Source organism: Mustela nigripes, chromosome 14, assembly GCF_022355385.1.
Source record: "Mustela nigripes isolate SB6536 chromosome 14, MUSNIG.SB6536, whole genome shotgun sequence".
In the NCBI taxonomy this organism is placed as follows: Eukaryota; Metazoa; Chordata; class Mammalia; order Carnivora; family Mustelidae; genus Mustela; species Mustela nigripes.
The window spans coordinates 36,694,050-36,706,120 of NC_081570.1; the positions used below are offsets into that span (position 1 = coordinate 36,694,050).

At 47.3% G+C, this 12,071-nt stretch overlaps 1 pseudogene; it reads right to left on the bottom strand.

The window, feature by feature from the left end:
- Nucleotides 1–557: 557 nt before the first annotated feature.
- Nucleotides 558–10,865, bottom strand: LOC132000826 (cytochrome P450 4A11-like; annotated as a pseudogene).
- Between the last annotated feature and the right edge of the window lie 1,206 nt (nucleotides 10,866–12,071).

A 12,071-nucleotide genomic window follows, 5' to 3' on the forward strand; every position in this document is an offset into this window, starting at 1 on the left:
CCTGCCCTGTCATGAGAATAAATGGGAAAATGCCACAGCCCAATTCAGGCAAGACTAGTAATGGCTCAGATCCCTTAAGTGTGAAGATTTGGGTCATGGCATCAGGCGAAAAAAACCACAACCAACTGAGGGACATTCAGAGGGTGAAGCAAGTATGGAATGGGTAGTGGAAGAAGGCTGTTATAAATGCGAAGGATGGCCATGTCATAGGTTATAGAAATAAAGAGGGTAATTACTTCTAGCATTTTCCTGCTTTGTTATGAATATGATTATGCATGTGTGCACATGCGTGTCAGATTTTTTCTTTCTTGTCTTATATCCTGCGCAGAACCCAGACGTGTGGTACTAATAGTCAACTTTGTATCATAGCATGTAGGTCACAGGATTTCAGGGAGAAGAGAGAATACCCTCCAATGACTGCTTCCTGGTTGGGGAAAAGGATCAACACACATTCAATTGTGTGAAGGTTAGTTGATGGAAGTGTGACTTTATTATACTTAAATTGCAGATGAAGTATGGCTTAATGGAATGTGCAAATGATAAGAGGACACATGGTAGACTGTGATAGACTAGCTTTATAAATCAGCTTGGATTGGCTGGAGTCTCCATTATTCAATTAAACAAAAGTCTAGATGTTGCACTAAAAATTTCATGGGTACTGTTAGCATCTGTAATCAATTCTAATTGTAATCAATTTAAGAACAGCATATTTCCTTGATAAATGGGGAAGCCTAATCCCCTCACTGAATAGCCTTAAGAGCAGACTTTTAGAAGGTAGAAAATGCAAGAAAAGAGATTCTCCCTTAGAGGTTCTGTAATACCTTTGTTGTGCCAGGGAGACCCATTTCATATTTCTGATCAGCTAAGCTGCAGGATCAGCATCTTGTGCTCTTTTAAGGAACCAAGTCTGTGTAATGTGGTTAAGCAGCAAGGAACACAAAGCAGACAGAAAGTAACAGCAACAGGGAGAGGGCAGACAGCCTGGGGGACAGGCAGCTTATCATGACTTACATGGATAGTCAGAGCTACAGCTGGGTAGGAGAAAGGTAACAAGCAAACAGGTAGGAATATTGGAAAAGGGTGAGATGGAGAAGAGCCTACAGTCTGATGCACAACAGGAGGAGAGCAGGAGACTGGCTGTGGGCAGAGTGAAAGTGGGAATTGGGCAGAAGACAGTAGACAAGAGAGACTTCAGGAAAACATGATGGTAGGCAGGAGGCCATCGGGGCTCATCCTTGTCCCCACAAGGGTTAGAGGAGCTTCCTGAGATGCAGGTAGATCCCATTCTTGGGCATTAACACAATTCTTGGAGTGGGAACAGGGATCCTGAAAGGATCTGGTGCCAGCTCAAAGCGGAGCAGTGTCAAGGCCACCGCCACCTTCATCTCGTTCATGGCAAACTGCTTCCCGATGCAGTTCCTGGGTCAGGGAGGAAAAAGGAAATGAGAAGTGGCATCAACCCCTCTGCCAGGAGCAGCACATTCATGGCCCTCCTGCATGGACACACAGCCCAGTCCCTTTCCCTCAGGACACACACACATCTCTACGCCTACCCCACCTAGCTTGTTTCACACTCTCCCCTTATCCTTTGACAAAGCCTACACTCTTCCAGTATTAGCTCCTACTCCTATCTATGCTCTCAGTAGGCCTGAAATTCTGTTGCAAGAAGGTCAGCAACTTGTGCTCAGGCCAAAGTCAAGGTATCACTAAAATAGTTTATTATTAAGTTGTTGACTCTCTGCACATGCCATTTCTGGTTTCACAATGGGGAGAACAGGACAGGGCACCATGGGGGTGGGTTGGGCCACCCTTCAGGCTCTAACCATCTGGGGCACACAGGGGTCCAGATCCTCAGAGTAAAGATAAGGCAGAGCTGGGTAAGGAAGTCAGTATGGCACAGAGAAGCTTCTGCAGGGGCAGAGCCTTAGTGACTCTCAACCTGCTACACCATCTGCCTGCCAGGTTGGGTCCAGACTCCTACTTTCTTCTTGGTCCCTCAGTCAACCAGCTGCTGTAGTCTTCCAATTCTACTGCAGAAATGTCTCTGCTTGCCATCACTTTACCTCCTAACCCAGACTTTTCTGTCTCCTGCCTCCACTTCCTCTGCTGAAACCCCAGCCAAGTTCAGAACCTCCCATGCCCTCCATCACAGGTACAACATGTCCAAATGCCTCAGATAACATCAGAGTCCTCTCTCGGTTGTTGGCTCACTCACTAGTCACCTGTTAACTCTCTCCTCCTTCCAGCTCAGCTCCTGCTGAGGAGATCCCAAGGAATGCCCTCCCTCCACCTCTGCCTGCCACATGCTCATGGCTAAGGGCAATGATAGCCTGTCCTCACCCCAACTCCTGCTCACTATGCCTCTTCATTCCTGGACCCTGACATCACCCTAATACTTTACTCAGGGACACATCGCTTTCCAGAGTAGGACAGTGCCAGGAACATGGAGCTTCCTATGGTGGGGTCAATTAGGAAATGAGTGAGTAAAGGAAAAAAAAGAAAAGAAAGAAGGAAGGAAGGAAGGAGAAGAAAAAGAAGAAAGAAGAAAGAAAGAAAAGAAAGAAAGAAAGAAAGAAAGAAAGAAAGAAAGAAAGAAAGAAAGTCTCTTTTGAGTGGAGGCATGTAGTTCTTGAGTGTAAACTCCTGGAGGCGAGGCCAGTATGCTCTCTCATAGCAGAGGACTTGGCACACAGAGAGAAGCTTAATAGGTAGTCTTAAAAATGAACGATGTCTATTGAACTGAAAAATAAACCCATGCTGAATGGAATAAAATGAGTAACCATTAGTTCTGAGCTAGGAGCTAAGCTGCCTACTCCTCTCCTGTCTCTATTGGCAGCAACATGACTTGCACCAATGTCTAGGAAGAAGGACTCAATCTCAAGGAAAAACAGATCCTGGAGCCAGTATCTGGAAGCACAATTTGCTAAAAGATGTGGTGTGAAAGTGGGTTCACTCTGTATGTGAAGGGTTGACAGATTTCTGTGTTTGGAAAAAAACATTTTTCTAAGAACTGCTTACAAAGTTTCCTGCAGTTACTATTTATAGGACACTCTCAGCAGCACTGGAGGATTTCACAGCAGCCATGCTGGACAATAGTCATCCCACTGAACAGCTACTTCACGTGTGCTTTACATTTTACACACCAGATAACGTTCAAATGCCATGTGTCATATATATACAACAGATTGCATTTTCTTCCAAAAGCAATTAAATGTCCTCATTTTTATATATTTGCCCATTTGGATGTCTGGACTCTAAGTGTAATATTAAGGTATATAGAGCCCAGATCATATGTACTGATTGGACACCTGAGAAAATTGTCAAGTGTACATGACCATTACCATAGAATCAATAATTCATTTGGTTGAAGAAAATATAGCAACAGCACACATTAGCCGAGTACTTTATGAAGCACTTAAGAGACACAGGAACCTTTCCTGTATATGGCTGAAATATTTGAGGCATGCAGGAAGCTGGGTACGGAAGCACATGCAATGTAGTCAATGGTGCAGTGTGGAGCAGAATGGGGAGTTTAGTAGAAAATCTGGTTTGAGGGACTCCTGGGTGGCTCAGTTGGTTGAGCAGCTGCCTTCGGCTCAGGTCATGGTCCCAGCATCCTGGGATCGAGTCCCGCATCGGGATCCTTGCTCTGCAGGGAGCCTGCTTCTCCCTCTGACTCTGCCTTCCACTCTGTCTGCCTGTGCTCGCTCTCACTCGCTCTCTCTCTGACAAATAAATAAATAAAATTTAAAAAAGAAAAGAAAAAAAGAAAATCTGGTTTGAGATTGTGTGCAACAAAAACTTTTGTGTCCATCCTGTGTTTGACTTTGACAACACTTGAAAATTACATGTGAGAAAATCTAATTCTGTAAAGTCATACTCACAAAATGAAGAACTCACAAGAATACCCTGAGCTATGGAACACCCACTGATACTGAATTGTGGATGGAGATTGTGTAAGAGCAATGGGTCAAAGTCTCCATGGCATTCAGTGATTACCAACTTTCTTTGCATAGAGACACACACCTCTTTCCCAGCACTCCAACATGGCAGGACATATCTACAGAAACCCACATAAATGTAGCAAGTCACAAACATCAAGTATGTACCCCCAAAATAGCCCCTGCCTCCTCCCATTCTAGTACGAGTGCCTCACCTTGATCCTCCTGAGAAGGGCAGGAAAGCATGGCTATGTCGAGAGGAGCCTGGTGCAAACCGGGAAGGGTCAAACACCTGCAGAGGGAGCACCAGGGCCAGGACAGGTGTGATCAAGCCCTTCCTTCCAATCATCCAAGGGACAGCACACCCAGAGGTGAGCCAGGAAGAGGGTTTGATCTGGAGAGGTCATCCCACCTCTTCTGCCCAACGTCATCATACCTCTGGGTTTGGCCACACCTTTGGGTTGTGGTGAAGGGCATAAAAGGAGAGCGTCACTAAGAATCCTGTGAACCAGAAGAGAGAAGGCTAGACATACATGTTTGTGGAGCCCAGCTGCACCCACACACAGCTTGGCAGCCACATTGAGAACCACTCCTCATCACTGTGAATGGAATGATAGTGTTGCAGGAGAGATGGGGCAGACATGGCACAACAGGTGTGCATGTGTGCACAGATTAGAAGATTAATCATGACCAGGCTGAGACGCAGGAAGGAACTGGAGGCTTTTTGGAGCAACTCAAGGGACAACTCACATTTATCAACTACCATCCGTGACCTCTTAGAAATATCCATGAACGCCTACATCCTCACAATAACCTTCCAATGAAGGCTCACATCTCCATCATTCCCATGAGGCACCTGATTCTCAGAGAAGCTGAGCAACTTGCCTCTGACCACCCAGCTAGGATGTGGCAGGGCTAGGATTCAGAGCAGAGAGTAGACGAACAGTGGTCTCCAGCTATGGCAGGGATCTGAGATCTGGTCATCAGCTACTCTCTGCCATCATCCTGAGGGCTCCTTGGAGACTGGACCATCTGATCCATGATGGTGAATTTTTTGATCTCTCTCATTAGCCGAGACCCTATAAGGAAAGACCACATCTCCCCCTGTCCCATCTGATTTTCTCTCAAGCATACATATCTCAAGGAATGAGAATATTAGGGCAAAACACAAAACCACATTCAGAGTCTATCGGGTTTTTATTTTTTGGATTTAAGCTCTGTGCAAAGAACACCATATACCTCATCTGAACAACAAATGAAATACTAGTTTTCCTGAGGGGTAAGGTGTCTCAAAGACATGCACAAACTGTGGTGTACATGTGGATTTCTGGTATCTCATGCATTCCTGCTGACAGTTTATGAGTGAGAATGGGGAATTTCACACCTTTGGGTAAGGAGCGTCCATCAGGGAAGGTGATGGGCTTGCTGAGCTCTCTGCCAACACCTGGAACTGGTGGATAGAGTCGAAGTGCCTCCTTGATGCACATGGTGGTGTAGGGCATCTGGTCCAGGTGGCCCCTAAAACAAAGCTATCCTGAAGGGTGGGCAAGGCCCTGGCAGCCAGGGAATTCTCTACTTGAGAGGGAAGGGCCTCCCATCTCATGAGCACTCACCAGGTAATGGAGACACCACCCCTCAGGAGGTTCTGGATCTCCTCCCGGCATTTCTGCTGATGCTCTGGGTGTGTGGCCAAAGCATAGAGGATCCAGGAGATGCCGCTGGCTGTGGTGTCATGGCCCTCAAACATGAAGGTGTCCACTTCCGCACGGAGATCTTTGTCAGAAAGGCTGCTCCTGTTCTGCATCTGGGAAGACACAGAGCAAGGGCAGGTTTGAATTTGCCCCCCTCCTCCACACTCGTGGGACAAGCCTCAGGCCTTCCCTGCCACACTCACTTGGGCAAAGAGGAGGATGTCCAGGAAGTCCAAGTGCCTCTTGCTCCTAACCTTCTCCAGGTTTCCCTCCTCCTGCAGCCGAGCTTTCCTCAACTTGATCACTCGGTCTGTCCAGAACAGTGTTCCCAGGCAGAGGTGAATGCTCCGGGTGCCCAGACACAGACACTCACAGTAGCCCCAGTCAGGGTGCCAGGTAGATCAGGAGGAATGTGGGAGTGAGTGTGTTTGGTGGGGTGGGAGCTCTAGCACCAGGTGCTTGCAGGTCACCACTCCCCTCAGCAGCACAGCCAAGGAGGCTCTGCTTGAATACTGCTGGCAGGGGCTCATTCAGCCTTCACCCATGGGGTGACACATGTAGCTTCTTGCATAGCACCTGGCACCCTAACACCTGCACCAGAGGAGTTCCCAGGTCGGTGTTTCCCAGGTCCTGGAAGGGCAGCCCGGGGCAGGACTCAGCTTGAGGGTCAGGGCCAGTCCCTTTGGGATGTGCCTGATGAAGGAGGGGAGCTTCCCAGAGGGCAGATACAACCTGTGTGTTGATGGGCAAGCTGGCAGGCCTGGTGGTTCCAGTGGCCTTCAGGGGTCAGCCTGTAGATGATGTCTTTCCAGTAGAAAACATTCATCATCCGAGAAAACACCAGGTTGTTCAGGTCCCAAACGGCTTGAAGGTAGGACTGGGAGTTCCTGAAAGGGGAGGATGCAGAATGGACTGGATGGGGAGAGGCATGTGACCTGGAGTGTGGTGGGCCTGTGTATGGAGCATTCCACAATCAATGGGACAGGCAACTCTCGGCATTTGTCATGTTGTTCTTATACCCTCGAGACTCTTAGCCCTTTATGAGGGACATGGGCATCCAGGTTTCTTCCTGGTGCAGAGAGCAGGGTCTGTGCCTAATGAAGGATTGTTGCGGGCTGAATTTAACTGGGGTTCTCTGCAGAATGTGACTCTTTGGGCTGGTAAACATCCGAGATGTCCTAACTACCTCTCAGATACGTTCACCCAAGTTGGTAAGAAATAGGACCTTGCACCTAATAAGGATTTCACTAACCTTTCTGTCTGGTGGTTGGCCTGGTCACTGAAGGCACACTTCATAAGGGTGTCCAACGTCATCAAGGAGATGTGTCCAAAGATCTCCAGAGATGAGTTCTGGCTGAGGAGCTCCTCCCATTTTTCCTGTGGTAGAGGGACACATAAACCTTTCTCTACTCCTTTAAAGGACCCATGCTAACAAGGCTAGACTCTCTTTCTGCCTCTCCAAATATTCTGAAAGATGCCCTCACTTTCTAAAGCAGTTGTGTTTCATCAGTTTAGGACCATATAGCCATTTGTTTGTAATGCAGTGAGTATTTTCTCAGAATATACTCTGAGAAAGTTGTTAGTTAATTTTCATTTAATTAATCATGATCTCTCACCATCTGACTTAGGAAGAAGTTTGATAATAACCGCCTTTTAGCAGATCAGAAAATATTGTTTTTCAGGGGACTCAGGGTAAATATTTGTGTCTTGGGGTTGATCTACACATGAAAAACAGGTGAAGTCCCAATTTAGGGAGCAAGAGTCAAGGCAAAGGAAAGGTCAAAGGGCTAAGACTGGGGTTTCTAAAGAAGGGATATCAGGGACTTCGGTTCCTCTTTTGCAACAAATGTTAGTTGAGCAGAATGAGTGAGAAATAGAGTCATTCTCAGAGTTGATGTTATGGCAGGACCCAGCTTTGGGGATAGAGACCTGGTCTCCAATTCCCTCCATGGAGCATCTAAAACCCATCAGAAGCCTTCAGCCTCAGCCCAGAGCCTACCGGAGTGAACACATGGGATGTCCACCATGCCTTTGAAGCTCCTACTGCCCATACCAACCAGGGGAAACTTGTCCTGTTGTCTAGGGGCATTGACTACTCTTCCTGCCCAAATCAAACACATGAAAGCAAGAGGAGAAGGGACCCTTTATCCACCATGACTGACTCTCCTATGGGCAATGAGCAAAGAGTGGAGAAAATAAGTGCCTGGGTCCTTTCCTATTCCATCTATCCTCAGGGGGCCCTGTCTCATAATATGGTATAAGTGGGTGAATCTGGGTGCCATGTCTAATGGATGTCTGAAGGACACAGCTGTCTGAGAGTGGACTTTGTGAACTGTACGGGGGTGTGAGTGTGCACGTGGGCAGGGTTTGAACTTACCAGCATCACTTGGACAGAGTCGGCCATGAGCCCCACATAGGGCTTCAGGATGTCATAGTGGAAGGCTGGGGTCAGCATTCTCCGGTGCTGGAACCACGTCTTCCCATTCAACAGGAGCAAACCATACCCTGGACCACAATGGGTGTGTGGGGGGGAGGGAGGAACCTCCCAAGAGTTGTCTGGGGACAACTGGGGAGGAACCCAGGGTGTCAGAAGAAGGGCATTCTGGGCAAGGCAGGAAAGGACAGTGCATGTCAGGAAGGGGACTTTCCAAAGCCTGGTGCGCAGGAAGTGGTTATAACAGCTGCAAAAATCAAGCCTGAAACAGAGCTAAGGCTGGTTTATAGAAGGACTTTAGTGAAAAGTTGGGCTGAGATCATTGGTGAGGACTCAGAAGTGATGTGGGATAAACTGAGAATCAGGAGGTCTCTCCCACCATCAGGAAGAGGTGAGGTTTTTATTAGAAGAAGAGAATGGAGACTCAACTCAGAGTTAAGTGAAGTGACTATGGTGCTGGTCACCTCTTATTTAATCTGGGTCAAATGAATAGGTGTTGGTAAACCTAAGCAGAAGGTAAACCACAGTCATAATTAAATGTACTTACCTAACCAGGGAGCTAGGAATCTGTAGGAACCATCAGACTTTGGGTCTGAAAGTAAGAAGGGCATTACAGGAAACTGGAAGTGACCAACATAGACATGATGTTCCCTGGAGGTAGCTATGTTTCAGACCATTGTCCCCCATCCCTTTCTGATGATTGTTAGCTGGCAATTAGTGTCAAGGCACCTCCTACTTGCTTCCAACGCGAACTCTCTTTCTTTCCTCATAGTCACTGAAGGCTGGGGAAGGCAGACTCAAAGTCCCCCTGAAGATCCCCACTGCATCAGGTAGGTATATTCAGCAGAAACAAGGGCTCTGTTTTAGTGCCAGTGAAAAGACAGAGTCTCAGGTATTTTGAGGAATCGTGGTGACTTGGCCATACCATTACCCATCATAGAGAACACTTAGAAGTACCAAACTGAAGTTATCTTGTATAAGAAATTGTCTTTCAGATCTGGAATTGTCTCAGTTTGGTTAAGAAAGGAAGGAAAGACAGCAACAGCCAGGCAGAAAGGAGGAAGGGAGGAAGGAAGGAGGAGAGAAAGGAAGGAAGGAAAGAAGGGGAGAAGAACAGAATGAACAGTACACAACAGAAAGGATAAGAAAAAGGAATAGAAAAAGGAAAAAAGCAGCCCAACACAGCTGTTTCCACATTCAATTTATATAATATCTGGCCTTCTGCTGGCTCGTATGCTGGGAGGGTCATAGGTAGAGAGTCATGTATTGATAGCTGAGCCTCCAGTGTCTTGTGCAAGTTCACAGACCCCTGGGCATGTATCCAAGAGGGAATAGCTACTCCAACAGGTATGCGGGTGTCCTCTCACCAGATCGTGCCAGGATCAGCTTCATGTAGTCAGGGTCGTAGATCACGACCTCCATTTCTGTGCCCCATAGCCAGCGAGGACAGGCACATGGAAATTTCTCTACCCATTTCAGTAGCAGTTGCAGCTGCTCTTCTTTTTGCAACTGTCACCAAAAGAAAGAGAAATCAATAGGGCGCCTGGGTGGCTCAGTGGGTTAAAGCCTCTGCCTTCAGCTCAGGTCATGATCTCAAGGTCTTGGGATCAAGCCCCGCATCTCTGCTCTGTGGGGAGCCTGCTTACTCCTCTCTTTCTGCCTGCCTCTCTGCCTACTTGTGATCTCTGTGTGTCAAATAAATAAATAAAATAATCTTAAAAGAAAGAAAGAAAGAAAGAGAAATCAATAAAACCTTTCTTCTGGTTCTGTGGCTAGATCCAGGGGTAAGGGCAAGATGGACATAAGAGAGAGTTCTGGATCCATCAGAAACCTAAGTGTTCAGAACTGTTTCTTATGACTTTGGCTCTGATCCACACTTTCCTGGCTGTCCAAGGTTTATCCTAAGCTAGGTTATGTCCCATTGTCGAGTGGAGTTAGTGGCCTTCACAATCAACAGCCTACAGAAACTTGTCAGGGATTAACTCCATGTTGTACAAAACTACTGGAAGCCAACATTTGCATGATAAACTTATGACAACTTTTATCACATGGTAAGCAATTGTGCCATACAATTTTATTTGGAGCATAAAGTAGATTGTATTTCAAAATTTAAATTTGTATATTAATACTACTTTGATGACAGCAGATTAAGAGGCCATGACACTAGAGGATAATTAATGTTATGATGGAGGGAAGCCCAAGTTTGGGGGGAATATTTGGACACTCTGAATTGGCCATTAGAATCCCTTCCTCATGCATTTGTTCATTCATCAAGTCATCATTTACCAAAATGCTATTGGGTTACTTGGGTATGTTGACTACAACTGCTCAATGGACTTTGACCATTTGTTGAAACCATAAACACTTGGTGAGCCCCTGCACATGTGGATTTTCCCTTTGCCATGGGCAGCCCTCACACCAAGCCAGTGCTGGCACATAGCTAGTGTTGGGTGGGTGGTTGCTGCCTTCCCCAGCTGACCCCACCCTTCCATCCCCAGTCCAGCCCCTTCCTACCTCATGCCTGTGCCCAAAGAGCCAGTGGGAAGGAGGGGACGGGAACTCCTGGACTGCTCTGAGAAGCCACTGCCTGTGCAGGTACAGCTGTGCTGTCTTGAGCAGGAGCAGAACCAGCCCTAGCACGGAAGCCACTTGTAGGAGCCCAGGGACACCGCCCAGGGGTCTGATGACACTCAGCACAGAGACACTCATGGTGCAGGTGCTGCTGGATCGCTGACTCTCCCTGACTGTCCCTGACTGTTGCTGACCTTCCCTGAGAATCCCGGCCCAGACAGTCAGGGGAGGATGGCCCTGCCCACCTGGAGGGAGGGTGAAGAGTGAGGGCGGGGCTTAGACTGGACGTCTAAAGTTCATTAACTGTGAGGATGTTAATGGGAAACTATGGGAGGAAAGCTTTGTCAGCAGACAGCGATAATGGCTGGGTACGTTCCCGCTTGCCTCTTCTCCCTGTTACTCAACAAATATTTTAGGAGCACCTATTCTGTGCCAGGCAGGGGCTATATGCTGGGACACAGCTGCCAGCAAACATGAATCCTGACAACAAACATGAATCCTGACTGCAAAAACTTCACAGTCTAGTTTACCAAATGCTCAGGAAGTGGGTTTGTTTTATTATCTCATTTGTGAGAGGAAAACACTTACAGAGAGCTAACATGATGAGATCCCCATAGGAAAACCACCATTGAGAGTGTCAGCTGGGATTAGAATCAGGGATCTCCAAACTGTCTGTCTCAGCTGCCTCTGTGTTGTTCCCCATGCTTGTCCCAGCCCATCATTCAGTGATGTTCTGGGATGACTGTGCCTACAGGCAGAGCACTGGCCTCACACTCAGGAGGCCCAATCCAGGGCTTGCTCATGACATATGAAGCCAACCAGTCGTACTCTCTGTGCCTCAGGTTCTCCTACTATAAGGGGGGGTAATCATCCCTTTCCCAAGGAATGCTCATTCAGTCACACATGCACTCAGCAAATGTTTCCTCAGCTCACAGTCTGGGAGATAAAGGCAGAAAACTAATGTAGTACAGGAAAAACATGATAAGGCCTGTACTGAAAGAATGAATAAGGGGGTGGGCCCACCCAGGAAGGAGACAGCTAAAAACAAGAAAGGGACCCTGAAGGGTGAATAGGTATTCACCAGGTGATGAGTGCTAGGGAATGGGATGGGCACTGAAGACTCATGGAGACCATATGAAAGCACATCTGAGGAGGACAAGTAAGTCTCTCAGCCTCACTTCATTCCTGATTCTCTTCCCCCAAATTGACTCCAAGCCCATAACTCTGAAAGGAAAACAAGGTGTTTTTGTCAGGAGTTCTTTGGAAGGCAGCTTTTCCTCCTGCCATGTTCATCTCCATCTACCTTGTTATTCCTACACCCTTCTCCTGTGGCTGACTCCTGAGGACTCAGGAGGCAAACATGGAGTTACACCCAGAATTGCAACCCAGGCTGTTCCACTTCCAATCTTTCTCCACAACTGCCCATCATTGTGC